Here is a 14,273-nt window from a genome sequence, read left to right on the forward strand (position 1 = left end):
TTTCAGACTCGGATAAATACGTGCTGTAATTTTTCTTCTAGTTCTAGTTAAATAACTAAGGTAGCTGTCTTTTTCTAAGAACATGTTTTTCTTCTTATAACATTCTTCCCTAATATACATGAACAACTCTAGGATCACGTGGTTTCCCTTCTGAAGTTGAATTTCTTCCCAGGGCAGTAGCATCCACAAACGGCACTTTTGGGCAGAAAAAAGCCTTATCACATTCCAGATACATTCTACATTCTTCCCATTCAGCCACAGCAAATGAGCCCCTCACGACCTCAGTTCAATAGACCCCTGTTTTATACTGCCACAGAGGTAGCCCCCCTCGGTTCATATACCTCCTACATGGCCAACAGTGCCACCACGAGGAAGAGCAAGCACGTCACCACCTGAATCCCTGACACATTCCCACAGCACTTCGAATGCTCCTTTGGCAAGAAACTTTGCAGACATTAAGCGCAATGGTAAAATTACCCTAATATAAAAACCTCCCCATTCCCTCCTGGATTCTGCCTTCCTACAGAACAAGGAGTGAAAGGGCGAAGAAGCAGGACTTGTAAACCCCTGTCCTGAACACAGTTCTTAACAGGAATTCCTCTGCCTGATAACAAGCATTCCTTTGAGATTTTCCACATCATCCAGCTCTGAAGCTGTTGTGTGCGGTGTTGTCACCTGTAAGCACGAAGGCTTTTCGGTAAAATACTATTAATCCACTTTCTGAGAAAAAGTCTTTTGTCTTACCTAATAAAAAAGATAATAGTCTAGTTCAGCTCATGACTGCCTTCTCATTAAAATATTCAGATCCCCGTCATACTCACGTGTAGAGTTCATGCTTAATAGTAGACCAACTAGGATGAGCTGCGGTTGCCTAGTAACCAGGGGAGGTGTGTCCAAGAGTGTGGAGAACGTAAATGAACAACTGAAACTTTGCGATTAGTTTCAGCTGGGTGACCCAAGCCTTGATTCTGCACTAGCCATCCCAGACATTTCTAATGGGCTAGGGAAACAGTTGCTTTCTCAGAAGTAGCTCATTAAATCATAAAAATGAGAATTAGCGTTTAACATAATGTCCTTCTTTGTGGTCTGGTAGGGGTTCAGAGAATGACCAGAGAAGCAAAGATACTGGATGCTAATGTCTTTGATGTAGTTTTTACAGAATACGGAATGAAAAGTCTGCTCTCAAATGGCTATTTCCAAATTCTTATGATTCTGTTTGATCAGTTTTGGGGGGAAAATATTTTTCGGCATTTATTCCATTCTTTGATACTGCTACCTTTTTCAAGTTGAGTTTTTAAGGATTCTGAAACATTTCTCCCCCTTTTGAAAGGCCGTTGTTGTAAAAAGCAATGTAGAAGCAAAGGAAAAATGGGTAGAATAAGAGGACTTTTAGCTGGATGGTGAAATTAACCCATAAAATAAAAAATACCTCATACCTTCTGAAGAAAACACCACCACTGACTTGAAGTGTATCCATATCATGCCTTTCTGTTCTAACTGGGCTGCTTGGCTGTATGCTTGGCTTCTAAAGTCCCCGGATAAAATACGGCCCCTTGTTAAAATGTTTTACTCAAATAAAAGGGAAGGGGGACATTACATTTTTATGAAAATAGTAATGAATATACTATTGAGTTGAAAACAAAATTCGCATGAATTTTTAAGGGGAAAAATCTGCCATCGGACCCCACCCTCATGTCCTCCCATGGCTTCACCTTCCTGTGCCACTAGAGGGGAAATTTGAAAATTTGAAGAAGTACACCAGACAAGATACACACTTCAGTGCTTGGAAAGGAGGTTGGTTTTTTATTTAAATAAGAAAAATGTCATTACTCATAGCAAAATCATGTGTGTGGACTCTGCCCTATGGACAGACAGACTGAAAATCATCTACCACTTTTCTTTTTTTTTTTTGCTGAGGAAGATTCACCCTGAGCTAACATCTGTGCCAATCTTCCTCTTTTTGCTTGAGGAAGATTTGCCCTGAGCTAATATCTGTGCTAGTCTCTCCTATTTTGTATGTGGGTTGCCGCCACAGCATGGCCAACGATGAGTGGTGTAGGTCTGCGCCCAGGAATCGGGCCCAGGCCACCAAAGTGGAGCTCGCCAAACTTAACCACGAGTACACTGGGCCGGCCCCATCTACCACTGTTTCTTGAGAGACATACAAAGACCACCCACTTGATTCTAAAGCAGTGATTTTCAACCGGGGGCAATTTTGCCCCTGGGGGACATCTGGCAATACCTGTAGACAGTTTTGATTGTCATGCCTCAGGGGGAGGAGGTGTGGAGTGCTGTTAGCTTCTAGTGAGTAGAGGCCAGGATACTGCTAACCATCCTACAATGCTCTCCTAAAGAAAAGAATTTATCTGTCCCAAAGCGTCAATAGTGCCAAGGTTGAGAAACCCTGCTCTAAAATAGGAAGAGCCCCAGTTACTCTGTACCAGGTTCCACGTTAGGTACTGTCCATATGCTACCTATTTAATACTCACCACCATTCCATTAGGTAGATACTAGCATTATCCTCATTTTTAGATGTTGAAATTGAGGCTCAGAAGGTTAAGTAACTTGCTCGAGGCCATTCAATCGGCAAGTCGTGGACCCTGAACTCAAAGTAGATGAGACTCCAAAGATCAGCTCCTCTCAGGTCACTATGCTCCTCTGTTCAAAAGTACCTATCCTAGCCACCTATGTACTCCCTGCAACTCTGCGTCTCCAGAGGGTCCCTATTAAAACACATATGTGTCATCTGAGCAGGCTGACAAGATAGTGAATCATGGCTATTCGTCCACTCCCAGAGTCTAGACTGAACTGACTGGGTTCTAGGGACATGGACTGGATGAGAGGAGATGACATTGGCAGAAGGGGAGACAAAAGGTTCCTGAAAAAGGAAATTTCACTTTAAAAAGTCTGTGTTTGGAAGATAACTTTGATGGGGAAGATGGGATTCCAGGACATGAGTTAGAGTATAGAAAAGGCCAAATTATGCACCAAGGCTTTGATTGTGGGAAATAGAGAGTGCCTGAGGTCGCAAGCATCACAGGAAGATATGACACTCCTCCTTTAAAGGAGATGAAAGGCTAATTTCTCCTGTTGGAGAAGCCCTCTTGCCTGCTTGTTTCCTGCCCCTCAGTGAATCCAAGCCATCTACCAGAAGAGCAGGCAGCAGTTAGGCAGGGGTAGTGTGAAACCCCTGGGAAATGTTGCCAATCACAAAAGAGGAAGCAGACTATTTACTTTAGCCAACACTTGCAGAAAAAGAACCCCATCACCTATGGCGTGTGAAAAGAAAACAGAAACCTATTTTCAGAGCATGATTTTGTTTCTTGACTCAGAATCCCCTTGACCTAGTCCTTCACACGATCTAGCATCTGCTGCTTTTCAACCCTTCCCATGATAGCAAGCTGAGCCCTACTACTTTTTCGAGTCCTTCTTGGACAGTTACTGACCAGTCAGTCTGTGCCCCAGCCGTACAGATCATTCATCATTTCCTCATTCGCCAACTTTTTTTTTCTCCCTGTGAGCCACAAACTTGGTGGCTTAAAACAATAGAAACTTATTCTCTCATTGTTCTGGAGGAGAGAAGTCTGAAATCAAGATGTTGGCAGGGACATGCTCCCTCTAAAGGCTTAGGGAAGAATCCTTCCTTGCCTCTTCCTAACTTCTGGTGGCTCCAGCCATCACTGGCATTCCTTGGCTTGTAGCTGCATCCATCTTTACATGGCCTTCTCCCTGTGTGTCCTCTCCTCTTCTTATAAGGATACGAGTCGTTGGATTTAGGGCCCACTCTAATCCAATATGGTCTCATCTTGATCGTTAACTAATTACATCTGCAAAGACTTTTTATTTCCAAATAAGGTCACATTCTGAGTTTCTTGGTAAACATGAATTTTTGAGGGACATTACTTGTATTAGTCAGAGTTCTGCAGAGAAACAGAACCAATAGGACATATATAGAAATAAATTTATTGTAAGGAATTGGCTCACACAATTATGGAGACTGAGAAGTCCCCACATCTGCAGTCCGAAGGCCTGAGAACCAGGAGAGCCAATGAAATAAGTTCCAGTCTGAGTCAGAAGGCAAGAGAAGACTGATGTCCCAGCTTGAAGACCATCAGGCAGAGAGAGCAAATTCTCTCTTGCTCAGTCTTTCGTTTTATTCAGGCATTCAATAGGTTGAGACTCACCCATGCTGGGGAGGGCAATCTGCTTTACTAAATCTACTGATTCAAATGTTAATCTCATCTAGAAACACCCCCACAGACACACCCAGAATAATGTTTAATGAAATATCTGAGCACCTCATGGCCCAGTCAAGTTGACACATGAAATCAACCATCACACTACTCAATCCACTACCCTCCCCCAAGCAGACTTTCTTTCATATGCTACTGGCATTACTGGCAAGGGGATTGCAATAGCAGTGATTGATTTAGACCCGTCCTTGAGACCCATGGTAGAGGCATGGGTAAGAGTTCTGCCAGCAAAGAAAAATGGAAGAAATGGAAATTAGGTAGGTGAAGAGCAAATCTGTTACATTTCCGTATATTTCTTTTTTGTGAAACAGACCCACCCATATTAGTTTATGCTTTGTGTTTGCAAATGACAAAAAAAATCACTCAGGCTAGCTAAACAAAACAGGGACAGTCAGGCTTCAGATAAGGGTAGATTCAAGGGTTCAAAGTTTATGCTCAGGACCTTGGCTCTTTCCCCTTTCTCAGCTCTGTTTTTCTCTGGTGTTGGATTAATACTTAAGGAGGCTCTATCAATAAAATGATGAAGAAGGCCACCAGCACCTTCCAGCATACACAATCTACCCAGCCATAGATCACAGAGAAGAGAGCTTAACTCTGTTTCCCACAGGACTTTGACTGGCTCTGCGTAGCTCACATAAATATCCCTGCTACGACTTTTATCTCCATTCTGATTACTTTAGTATACTTGTGGATGATCCAGTCGATACTTTCCTTATATCCAGTGAAAATCCTTCCATTTGACCTCCGCAATCCAGTTCTTTGACCACTGGAGCTAGTTATCTTCAGAAACTGAAGCACTTCCACTCTCCAAACACCACGTCCTACCCTTCCAGCTCTGATCTCCACGTTTGCAATTCTTTGTGTTCATTACAGGGTCTTTTGGTCCTAGTTCTTTCTCACTAGTTAACAATCTCCTCCTGTCTTTACTTCCCTCCTTACTTGCTTAGATTCCATGGTCCATCCCTTGTACAAACTTCCCTTTTATGTACCTTCAACTCCCTTGCACATCTTCCCTCCCATCATATTCACCAGGCAATAGCTGAGCCATGGATGAACCCACTCACCTGACTTACCTATACTTTCACCTGTTTGGCTGAGCTTTGTTGAAGAAAACCACACAACTGAGCAAACTGGTATCATGCTGGGCTCCTGATCACCACTTTAGATGTGCTTGCAACTCTCCATGGCTAGCCTACTATGTCTATAGTCAGCTCACTCTCCTACTCTCCACAGTGACTAGTTCATTATTTCTCCAGTTGCATCAAACCTCTTCTCCCCATTCCTCATTCTGAGCTAGCAACCTTGCTTCTTACTTCATTGAGAGGATAGAAGCCATTAGGTAGGAACTCCCTCTTTCCATTCCCAAATGTACAAATATACCTTCATCTGCAGCCTTCAACTCCTTCTCCCTTCATGTCACAGGAGAGGCAATTTCTCTCCACATGTACTCTGTATCTCGTCCCCTTTTACCCTCTTAAGAACTGAGTACCTTCAGTCAGCCATTTTCTCTCCCATATCATGTCTCTCTAGTGGACCACTCTCCTCCGCATGTAAATATTTTCCAGAATCTCCTATATTTGAAATATTCTTGACTTCATATTTCCTTTCTGTTGCAGCCCTACATCTGCTCCTCTACAAACCCAAGTTTCTCCATAAAAAGAAATTGTTTATACAGGCTGACTCCACTTCCTTACCTCCCATTCTTCTCCCGTCCCTCACCATTCCACGAAAAAGCTTCTTAGTAAAGTCATCATTATCTCCATATTCCAAAGCCAATGATTGCTTTTTCCATTCTAATCTTACTCAACCTCTCAGTAGCTTTCAACTCAAAGATCATCTCTTCCTTCCTGAAAACTCTCCTGTAAGTAGCCTCCATAGAAACACACTCACAAGGTTTTCCTCCTACCTCCCTGACCCCTCTGTCTTGGGGAGGAGTCTTGGGCATGCTTCTCCATGTATGCTCTCCTTTTCCCATGGCTTTAAAAAAATCTCTTTGTACCTACAATTCCCACATCTACATCTACATCCAAGCTCTATCTTCAGGGCTTCAGGCATATATAGACACAGCCTATGTGACATCACTGCTTAACTGTCTCAGAGATGTCTCAACATGCTCCTGCACACGGATTCTGCAGCATAGTAAATGGCGCCTCCATTTATTTCAGAATGATGGGAGTTTTTCTTTATACCCCATTCTCACTCATCTCCCACATTCAATCTGTGACTGATTCCTGTCAATTCCACCTCCAAAATATATTTCAAATATATACACTTCTTACTGTCTCCATTGTCAGCATTTTAGTACAGAATCACCCGTTCGCTCCCAGACTGGTTTCACTTGATCCACTCTTGCCCCTTTCTTACCCATTCTCCACATCATAGCCAGGGTGTTCCTTTAAAAATAAAAGTTGGATTATGTTACTATTATGTTTTAAATCCTTCAAAAGCTTCCCACTGCGCTTACAATAAATTACAAAATCCCTAACATGGCCTACAAAACTCTAGTCCCTGCCAGCTTTTCCATGCCATGACCCTCTGCCCTTTATGCATAGTGCTCCAACCACATTGATCCTGCATTCCTTGAACACATCGTGCTCTCTCCCTACTCGGGGACCTCAGCATATGCTCTTCTCTTTGCCTGAAAGGCCTCCTTCTCATTTTTCACAGGTGTCGTCTCAAATGTCACTTTCTCAAAAGGTCTGAGATATCACCGAATCACCACGGAGAGGATATTCTCTCCTCATACCTCATTCTAAACATGGACACAGACTTAAATTACCCACTGTGAAGCTGAGAATAGTTCTCAAAGCTTTCCTAAAATCTTAACAATAACAGAGAGATATTATGAGTCAGAATATTTAAAATTAGTCATCAGCATAATTATTCCTTAGATCATAACCATACCCTTCAGAAGGGGTCCCATATTGGCTGTTTCCTCCTGGGCCACCATGTTTTAGAACCCGCTTTCCCTACAGGTAGGAATTTCCTTTGACCTGGACCTCCCCATGTTAAGAACTTCAATACCCATTGTCCCTGGATCTAGTCCCCAGACCCTTCCCATTCCGCCTAATAACTCATAATTTTCCAGCTATACCATCCAAAATGAACATAGTATTTTTGAGTGGCTTAGTTCCTTTTCTCTCTGCCACTGTCATCTAGGATAGGCTATGTATAACCAATAGGCCTATTAAAATTTATAACAAAAAAGAGCAATCTCAAAAATAATCATGAAGTCTTTAGCTTCCCTTAGAATATGGAAATGGCTGCAGTTTAAAAAGTAACAATCCACTTTAAAATCAAATACGTGATTTTTGTATGATGATACAAAAAATCAATTTTTGTACATATTTACAAGATATATAAATCTACATATTTACATTGACATGGATATGAATATGTAAATACAAAAATGTTAACTGTGGTTGGTGGGGTTACAAGTGATTAGAAAATATTTTTGCTCACTTTTATTTTTTTATTCTATTTTATTTTTCTTTAAAGCTTATGCATTTTTTTGCTTGTTTGTTTGTTTGTTTGTGAGGAAGGTTAGCCCTGAGCTAATATCCATTGCCAATCCTCCTCTTTTTGCTGAGGAAGACTGGCCCTGGGCTAACATCTGTGCCCATCTTCCTCTACTTTATATGTGGGACATCTGCCACAGCATGGCTTGATAAGCAGTGCATAGGTCCGCGCCCAGGATCTGAACCTGCAAGCCCTGGGCCACTGAAGAAGAGTGAGCAAACTTAACCGCTACACCACCGGGCTGGCCCTGCTCACTTTTATTTTTTAATTGATCTACAGCATTTACCAAAGATATCATAAAGCCTGAAATAGATAAAACAAATAGTGTTTGTGTTTAACACTTTGGATGTTATTGCTGCAAGTATGACGATATGAGTGAGCAATCCAAATCACAGGCTCTAACGTGTCACTTAGGGTTTCTCTTCCCTCGGTGTGTGTGTATAGGAGCATATAAACACATAATTGTATCTTCACTAGGATGTAAAGTGCCTTTACATCCATAACAAATATGAGCAGCTAATATCTTCCAAAAACGCTATTCATCTCTGATGAACAACGTAGAATGCTAATGCCTTTCTGCGTTGTGTTACTTACAAGCCGTAATTTTGATATTATATCAAAAGGTCCTTCCTAATGTCTCACCTGGCAAAAGCATACTGTGCCTTCAGTGAAACACAAAGAACACCTGCTCACCATTATTTATTGTGCAGATGTCCTTTCAAATGCTGAAGTGCCTCCCTCCCAGGCTTCTGTGCCACCTCTCTTCCTGTTTATTGTTCACCATTGTATAAGAGTTTCTCCAGTTTCTCCATTTCACATGTCACTGTGGGGTTCTAAACGGAAGGCAGTGGCGTGATGAGGAAGTGACTGGTGTGAAGTGTGGAGCAAGGATGATACCTCCCACATTGACTCCAATGAACTCCTCAGCGTTGTACGTGGGAACCTCTGCAATGTCAGATCGATGGTCCCTGCCGATGGAGTATTTGCCACCACAGACACCCAGAAGGGTCCAATGTCTTTATATTATGGGTCAATTTATATAAAATGTGTTTAACTACCAAATGAACCTGTTTCCTTCATTCCAATAATGGAATTCACTTAAGTATACTGAATGAAATTTCAAATATTATTTTACTTGTCTCAGTTTATTCAAAAAATTTTCTCAATTGTGTGTATTTCTTCAGTATTCCTTTACCGTTACCCCTTCTGGGTAATTTTTCTCTGTGTTCTATTGAACCACATATGCTTTTCTTTTTATCTTTCCCCCTAAATCATCTTATATCCTTTTTCAGCTATTTCTTAATCTGTTTTTCCATAATAATTTATTCTCTATAGTCTGCATTATGTTTTCTCCTAACTTGCTTCATTATCGAATACCCTTTATTTTTATCACAGTTGTCATCAATAATTAACTTTTACTGAGTGCCTTACAGGATACAAGGCATTGCATTTGCACCCTAAACTCTCCATCTCATTGCCTATGATATATATACACATATTACTTGACAGACAGTTACTGTTCATCCTACCCCCTTCACCTTTCCACCAATCATTTAATTACTTGTCCTTTCCCAGGGGCACATTACAAAGGAAGGAAGAAACTCAGTAACTTCTATCACTCCTACATCTAATCATGGTCACTGAATATACTCCTAGGGTATACCAGGCATCCCTCCAGAGAGCTTTAGAATGTATGCTGTGCTGGTATATTCCAAGTCCTTGAAAATGGAGTAAAAGAATCTGGGAAAACACACCTAATATTCCAACAACAAATGCTTTCCAAACTTAGGGCATACTGAATGGGTGATTTTTCCCACTAAATATTCTGCTTAAAATGACCTAATTAAATTATCTGTCTACTCTAAAGTCATTAATTGTGTTTTTTATCATATATTATATCTACAGCTATATTTTCTTTACCCATATTCTTATCTCCCCATCTAGGTTGTAGGCCATTTATACTTCTTTGCCTACATCTAGTGCAATATGTGCTTTTAGAAGGCACTTAATTAAAATTTACTGAATTAGAATAAGTCATCTCATTTTAGAGTCAGCCACATGGAAGAGACAAAGAAACTATAATCTCTGTGTACTGTGTATTCAGACTAAGAAAATAAATTATCTCAAGAGCGAAGTCTCGGGAATCTACCTGTTTCCTTGACTTCGCAGGTAGACTTGATTTTCAGAAATATCCTTCCCTTTTCCCTCTAGCTGAGAGAGAAGGTATCCTGTCAAATGGCAATATCATCATGGCTGTGCAAACACACCTGGGTTTACCGGATATGGAATTCTCGCAGAGGGTGACCAGACACAGACTTATTCCTCTTCCCCTGTGAGTTGCCGGACAGTCTGCCACTTGATTCACACTGTTCTGCTCTCCTGACAGAATACAAGGCCATAGAGGAACTCAGAGCCCATCAAAGACCTCTGCCTAATTTTATATCAATTTGAGCTCACTAACTTTATGAGCATCCTGATCTCTCAAGTCTCTTGGAATCCTTTTCCGTTTTGTCCTCCTCAGGCCAGATTTTGGTCTGGGAGAATATTTGCTTCTTCTCAATATCTGTTTTGTTTTGCTGTCAGTGAAAGGTGGCTTTAGAGATTCTGCCATGCGGATTGTCCGTGGTGAAAAAACCAGTGTCACCTGCCTCCAAGTAACTCCCATTCCTGCCTTGGACTCTAGAGCACATTCGTGGAGTTTCACAGATGATACCAAACCGGAACTGGGGAGGGAGCACCTCAGAGACGAATTGCCCTTTAGAATCAGCGTGGTGAATTTACAAAAAGCCAAGTGGACTCACAAAGAACATCAGTTTCTGTTCTAGCACTAGAAGAATTCATGGCAGGATTTTGAGTCAGTTATCTCACATCGTTGAGCCTCAATTTCCTCTTTCGTAAAATGGAGTATTATACTAAATTATAGATATGGATCCTGCCAATTCTAAAATTCTGTACTTAGATTTTCTAACCTAAACTCAATAATACCCCCTCCCCCACAGGAATCTATTCTAAGGAAATAACCCAAGAAATAGCCAAAAATTTATATACAAAGGTATAGTGCTTATAATAAGAAATCTGGAAAAGATAAATAGATATTTAACAATCAGAGATGGCTAAATAACTTCTGATACATCTAAATAGTAGAATTTTATGCAACTATTAAAAAATATTTTCAAAGAAGATGTAATACCATAGTGTGCTTATTTTACATCTTTCATTAAGCAAAAGAAAGCAATATTCAGAATTATCCAGGATTTTTAACATATAAATTAAAGAAATACGTTAAGATGTCAATATTGGTTATTTCAGATAGTTGAATTATATGTGCTTTTAATGTTATTTCATAAATCTTTCTGTATTTTTCAACTTCTCTACACTAGACATGTGATATCACCTTTTAGTGAGAAAATGGACAAGAAGTGTAACTTTTTAAGTTTAAAAACCAAGTGTGTTTTTCACTAAGGAAAAATCTAGAATATAACTGTATAGTTATAAATTTTAAAGAGAGGAAAAATACAAAAGCAGAAATTCAGGAATAAATTTCCATAAATGAGTAAGGCAAAATGATTCAAGATTCACAATAAGTTATCTGTAGGATATGTAGCCTTCAATGTCACAGTGCTATTTTAAAACAGATATTATTTATAGCACTGTTGATACAATTCAAAAGAGGAGGGCATGTTTTGAAAATATCTTAAGGGTAAAATAGAATATCTTGATATTGAGTTATATAAATTGAGATGGCTTGCAACAGCCTTGCTCTTTCATAAGAAATTTTCGTGAATAGAATAGATACTAATTCGATTAATATTTTTTAGGTCAGCTGCTCAAAGCGGCCCAAGAAACTATGTGCTTGCAAAAATTGTTCAGTAGATCACAATCTTTTTTTGTTGCTGTTAACAACTTTTCTTATTTGATTTAAACCAGTACCCTAACAATAAAGCACTTTGTGGTATTATAAAATAAATAACAATTTTAAAATGGGACCTGAAAAATTGCATTTGCAGAGGTTCAAATTGTTTTGTCTTGTTTTAATTTCATTAACATCAGCAGCGAGTTTTTTTGTAGCCATGCTGCTTAATTCAAGCTCATGACCTCTGAGCCCATGTTGTTACCTTGAGTTTGTGGGAAATTAGGTGCCCTCACATCTGACAAGAGAGCAGTGAAGCAAATAACCTAGTAAGCTCCCTCCCATCTCAGTGGGGCCAGGGCTTGACAAATGGACTTCCTGGGATACATTCTGAAGCATTATGTCGCAAGAACTGTTTCTCCCTAGGTGATTGGATTCTTTGTATGAAATTAAGTGGGTCACACCAGCACAGATTATGTTACAAATTTTATTCACATTGATGGAGAAGTTCATCTTAACATGTGCCAAGGGGAATTTAAAACTTTGTGAAACCAAATATACTGACATCATATTCCCTAATGCTTGAGAGAGAGAATCAAACAAGACGCTTTACCATCTGACAAAGGATGTTTGTTAATCATATTAAATGCTCTTGTAGCAGTCCATGTTAACTAGATAAATGATAGGCTCTTAAATTTACAAAATGAAGGACAATTAGATACATAACCAATCTGTAGGAGAAAAAAGGCACACAGTAAAGACTCGCAAAGAAATGAATGCAGGAAATAGGGTCTCGATTCAGCCAGCCACACATGAGAATAGTGTGAATTATTCAAATTGTGGTTCTATTAGTCTTTCCTTCATCAGCTGTCCTGAAGAGGATTAAGGGCTGCTGATTTTCCAGTGTCTGTGTTTCTTGCCTTTTCCCTGTTCTGCCTCATTTACACGCTTTATAGGACTGTGTCATCATGAGTCACAACACTTAGGAACTTTCCAGAGTTGTAACAGCGCCAAAGCTATTTTAATAGCCTGTACTGATTTGTTGTAGGGCTTTTTTTTTTTTTTTTTAATGATAGAGAAATCTTGCAATACGCAACACTTATTTTATTCTTTCTGGCAACTTCCTTCCATGAAAGTTTTTTCTCTGCCAGTTTTTGTTTAACCCTTGGCTGCTTCTTTGCACTGTAAATTTTCAAAGGGATTTTAATGCTAATTTTCCTAGGCAATTGGCTTTGGTGTCAGCTAATTTCCTGAGTTAGACGACTGTGGAGAAAAACAACTAAATGTCTGTATTGGGGAGCAGTTTACAGCCCTTGTAATAGATCAAGGTGACCTTTTAACTACTGTTAATCCAACGCTGGTCAATTGTTAAAAATGCAGTCTGTGTATATAATTTGTATTCTGAAGGTCTTTATGATGAAAAATTCTTTATATTTTATTTTATTTTGAAAAAAAATCACTAATAAGTAACATATAGACAATTTCTTGAGAATCCAATATGTGTATCAAAATGAACTGCTTTACTAAATGTGTTTTTTCTTTCACATTTAAAAAATTTTTTAATTGGCTACCAAGTTTAGCATTCTTCCCACAGTCTGTTTTGCACTGGGAGCATGTATAACGTTTGGACTGATCATTCCCCCCAGGTCTGCAGGTGGGAGCAAGCAGCCCTATTTGCCTGACATGGTCACTGTATTTATGCTGTGTCATTACCCAAACTCCTATTATGAAGCATATGATTGATAATGTGTATCTGGTTGAAAATGACAGTTTTATCAGCAAAGGAAAGTCAGGTGTCAGTGAGCTTTCTCATGGTTCCTCTTGTTCAAAAATCATAAACATTTTTAGTAAATAACACTAGCAAGAATTTATTGAGCATTTAGTATGTTTCAAGCTTTGTGCCTGCTGCTTTCCTTGGACTACCTTGTTTCACCCTTTTACATAGCTCTTTTAAGGAGGAACTTTAGAGAAGAGTAAACCAGGTTTAGAGAGGTGAAATAATCTATGCAAGATCACAAAACTAGTGTGGGCGAGAACCAGGTTTCAAACCCACATCTGGGTAACTCCACAGTTGCCCTTCTTAAGAGCTCCTCTTGTCTGCCTCCCTTTGTGGAATATCTAGGAAAAGCCTGTGCAGACCCCTTAAGGGTTTAACCACAGCAAGGGATGCTCTGAACACAGTCCTGGAGGAGCTGAGATAAAACATTCAGTCTCTGCTTTATCCATTCAAGATACAGCCCCCGAGCCCTACATTATGCCCAATCCTTTGCTGGTTACTTGATATAGGAAGATGAATAAGACAGCGTTCCCTTCCTAGGAGAGTCTATATCTAAAGAGAGAGAGAGATGTAAACAAATTAGAATGAAATATGAGCTAAATTTGGGAAGTAAGCAAAGCTGTGGAAGCAGCAGGGTGGCAATGCAAGACCTGAGGGACAAAGCAGTGCTGGATGGAGGACAGGGAGCACCAGCTCTCAGCGATGTTCGTGGTGGGAGAGAGGAACAGCAGCTGAGTGAGGTGAAGCCGCAGTCACCCAGGACTCCCATCAGCCTTCTTTAAAGTCCTGGGAATAAACTGAAGGTGATTTCTTAAGTCTTAATTGTGTAGCCATGGGTTTGGGGGTTCCAGGATTGTTCAGAGTTCATACTGTC

General features: G+C 40.0%; 1 protein-coding gene across 9 annotated transcripts in view; it reads left to right on the forward strand.

Annotated features, from left to right (window-relative positions):
* Window positions 1–14,273, forward strand: part of DTNA (dystrobrevin alpha) — a 352,070-nt gene that overhangs the window by 171,926 nt on the left and 165,871 nt on the right. The window lies entirely within an intron of this gene.

This window comes from Diceros bicornis, chromosome 16, assembly GCF_020826845.1.
Source record: "Diceros bicornis minor isolate mBicDic1 chromosome 16, mDicBic1.mat.cur, whole genome shotgun sequence".
Classification (NCBI taxonomy): domain Eukaryota; kingdom Metazoa; phylum Chordata; class Mammalia; order Perissodactyla; family Rhinocerotidae; genus Diceros; species Diceros bicornis.